Below are 4,312 nucleotides of genomic sequence, written 5' to 3'. Positions count from 1 at the left end.
CTACTTCTTTGGCATATGCAGAAATTCCTAGATATTTATGCTTGAAGCACTGTCATCATTTTATATATCAAGGCACTTCCCGTCCACTTCAATGCTACCAAGCCACCCTGGATATAGACATAAGTTAAGACTGTCTCCCAGGACTGCAGCCTCTCCTAGACTATGCCTGAAGAAGCAGGTCAGAGGGTCACTTTACATGCCAGTCAAAAAATGTAAGAGTTACAGGTCAAACTAGGAAATTGCTCTATCTTCCTTGGTTGACAAATATGACAATTTTGAAAAAATAGCAGGTCATACAAAATAATTGTGAATAGCACAAACATAATTAACTTCATTTTCCATCCCAGACCATGATTTGGCAGTGCTGGGCTGGAGCAGAGTGGACAAAAGGAAAAGATTTCTCACTGGCTTGCTGCCTTGCCAGCCAGGCACCCTACAGTCATTGGGGATATCCACAGAATAAATATCCGCTTTCTCTTCTTGGAGGGAGGGTAGGGTGTGGTTCTTTCATCCCTACTTATCTCTTCGCCCACCTGCACCCCCTCTATCTGATGACAAGGTTTCTCTTTATTCTACACAGTCTTGAGTCAGGTCTTTGCTCACAACACATGCCCAGCCTCCTACCCCATGAACATCACCCTTTCAAGCAACTCAAAGGAACCTGAGGCTTAAAGGCCAGGTTCACATTTAGAAATCTTGGCCTCCTTAGAGTTCCTAGCCCAAGGCCAGTCCTCTTTTTCCACTCTCGACACCCTCCCACACCTTGAGCTCCCTCATGCTTGTGACAAGCTCCACATCACCTCCAACTCCCCTAAACAGCTGTTACATCATCACACCTTGGTCCTAGGGGTACACACCCTGGTGCAATCCAAAAAGGAGCAGGGAAGAAGCCCATGCAGGCCCTGGAGGTGGGCTCAGGTGGGAATGCCTGAGGCATGCTCTAGAAGGGGCCCTACCAATTCCTCATCTTATGGGGAGCACTGGAATGGGATACTCTAGAGCAGCAATCTCCAACCTTTCTGGCACCAGGGGTAGGTGCTCCTGTGAGAATCTAATGCCTGATGATCTGAAATGGAGCTGAAGCAATGATGCAGGCACTCAGGAGCAGCTACAAAGCGCTTGCTGGCCACTCACCTCCTGCCATGTGGCCCTGTTCCTAACAGGCCACAGACCTGCCCAGGAGTTGGGAACCCCTGCTCTAGAGTACAAAGTCCCCTCTTGCCCGGACCTAAGGGTAGTACCGATGGCCACCATTCTCTATGTTACTAGATTCCTTCATGCCTCTGCGGACTTAGCTACTAGAGATTTCATGTACCTCCACTGTGCCCATCTCTTACCCTTTCCACACTTTCCCAGGGCTGAGAGTAAAAAGATTTCCCCTCTTTATATGTGGCAAGGACTTTACTGTCTTCATTTCCTGAGTTTTCTCTACCACTGCCTTGACATGTTAATTGGAGTTTAAGAAATTTAGAAAATTCTTTCTCTGGTGACAAAGCCTGGCTTTATAATTCTTACTTTGCTGCAAACTAAGGTTGCATATTTCCTCCCATTCTCCTTGCTCAAATATTCTATACCTCTCAAGGTAAATTACCTTTGGTGGAATAAGAAATGCAAAGCCAAAAAACATCAAAGATTTTCAAAGTTAGTATCCCTGACACATCACTTTAATAGAAGTAGGGTAGCTAAAGTGAAGGAGGTGGTGACAGCACAGTGTTCTGCACTATGAGGATACCACTGTAATTTAAAAGGTCAGAGATATGAAGATCAAGCTTTCCAGTGGACAAGGAGAAATGGGCCATGTTGACCATTTCCAAATGTATAAAGAGCTGTTCTATGGAGAAGGACTACATTCAGTGGCAAATTCAGAATTTCTGTTTAGGAGAGGCTTAGGGAGTGGTCACCAGTAAGAAAGAAAGGCTCAGAGAACTTGTTCTGAAGGTGATTTGTGTATCACTGTACTCTATTTATTGCACATTTACTAGAGCTGGCTTTAGAGCAGGTGAAGATTACAGGTTAATCTTAACATATAACCATCTTTAGTCTCACTCTGGATCTAGCAGTAATGGGACTGCTGGAAACTTTTAGCGCGTACAACAAATGTTTATTGAATAATGAAATTAATAAATGAAGTACTATGTGAGAAACAACTTTGCAACATCAGAGCTGCACGAGGCTGGAATGGCTAACCTGGGTATAAGTCTCCTGCTGCTGGAGGAGGTGAGGCTCAGCAGAAAAGCAGGGATGGAGCAGTAGGAGTGACTGACTACAGGCTAGCAGTATGTAGCTAGGCTCACTTTCAGATAGCATTCAGTTTAGGCAGGGAGAGTGTTAAACAGGAAAACACAGTTTAGAGCATTAGCCCATTTCTCTAAAATAAGCATTTACATTGCCTGTTCTGAATAAACTGCATTTTCAGAGTAAATAAATTATTCGTTGATAAGGTAAAGTTCCCTTTTTCAGAAAAGTTCTCAAGTGTAGAGGAATTATGGGGGTAAAGATGAACTATTTTGTAAATATTGATTGAGTTTAGGCAACAATCATCAGTGGACGCTGAAACTATTAGGAGAAGTTGATGGAGAACTTTCAAATGGAAGGCTCCCCTGAACCTACAGATCAATCCTATAGTCTCTAAAAGTGGAACAGACATTGCAAGCCTCCAGATATAAATCTGCTAGATCTAACTTCTAACAAGTGAAACAGCAACAAGTAGAATGGGAGCAATCAGCCATATCAGAAGGTAGGACAACCTTAAAACAAAGTGGTTTCTTGAAGTCAGTGGCATGAAAAATGGAGAGGGAGGGATAAGGTAGACTGTTTTAGATTAAAATAAATATTAGGAGACTTAACACATGGACTTTCTTTGGGTCTTCATTTGAACAAACTAAGTTTTAAAAGGCATTTTTGAGAGGATTAGAGAAATTTGATAATGAATTATTAACTATTTTTAATTTTGTGATAATGGTTTGTGTTATATAAAAAATTTCTTATATTTTAGAGATACATTCAGCAATTAGATTGACAGATTCAGAGCTTTGCTTTGAAAAGATTATAGTGGCTTACCTCCAAAGCTTTTTATTCAGAAGGCTATGGTAGAGACAGGAATCTTTTTGTTGTTTTAAGCTTTATAGGTATTTCTGATGAGAAGCCCAATTTAGGGATCACTGTATTAAATAACTCAAAAGATTCTTTCTCACATGGAGAATACATAATCTTAAAGGTGACTTCTGGCTAATAAGTATGTCTCTTAAATAGTTGGGAGCAGTGCCTTTAGTGGGTAGTTAAGTTTCTAGCAAAAAAAAAAAATTTCCTGAGAGGTTCATCAGTGATAGGAAACCTGAGGATTTGGGAAAGAAAAAAAAAACAAAAACAAAAGAAAAACAAGGAGTCTTGCAGCCCTTGCCTTTCTATGTCAGGCCTAGCTGGAATAGGCTATGTCCAACACTGCAGAAGGACAACATTTAAAAAATGGGGATTGACTCAGTATTAGTTATAGTGACAACATTGTTATTTTATCTCTGCATCCCTCATAGATGAAACCTAAAAATGTAGGAAGAATTTCTAAATACAAGGCCTATTAATATGGAAGCAGACAAATGAGTTCAAGAAGCACTGCTTTTAACTTTTTTTCAAACAACATTGAGTGCCTACTAGGAAGACAAAACTAATTACAGAATGTAGAGCTCCAAAGCAAATTATTTCAGCTTTCATGTCAACAACAGGCATGCACTAACATTAGTGTCTAAATGAGTTCATAGAGCATACTCAACTTTATTAAAATGAGATTTTAAATCATAGGAGTTTGCAAACTGCGTTATAACTGTTAAATGTTTAATACTCAGAGACAATAATGCTGCTTCCGTGCTTATAAATATATAACAACATAATGGAAGTTATCCATTAAATGTTAATAGTCGATATAGCATATATCTGGAATGTGCCTTTCCCCAGAGTTCTATGATAGTATATTTGTGGGAGGGGACATCAATGAAGATGCTTGACTGTTAAAAAGAAATGTCTTTCTCTTCGGTTCCTTTTTATTTTGTAATATTACTTCTCATTTCGATTATGTTTAACTGTTTTCTGAAAAGAGGGCGGAAATTTTCAACTGAGGACACAACTGAAAAAAATTCTGACTTACAGGGGATTTTTTATTTCAAAAGAGTTATTTCCTTACTAACAGACTCTGAGTAATTTAGCAACCTGGCTTTAAACACAGGAGACCTAATGACTTTCATCTTTTCCCCTTAAACACCCAGTACAAGAAGAGTTTCAGGACTCGATGTCCCAGGAGAAAAGTGATTGTTACTACCCA

Source organism: Pteropus medius, unplaced genomic scaffold, assembly GCF_902729225.1.
Source record: "Pteropus medius unplaced genomic scaffold, Ma_sr-lr_union100, whole genome shotgun sequence".
NCBI classification, from domain to species: Eukaryota; Metazoa; Chordata; class Mammalia; order Chiroptera; family Pteropodidae; genus Pteropus; species Pteropus medius.
This window is presented reverse-complemented; position numbering follows the sequence as displayed.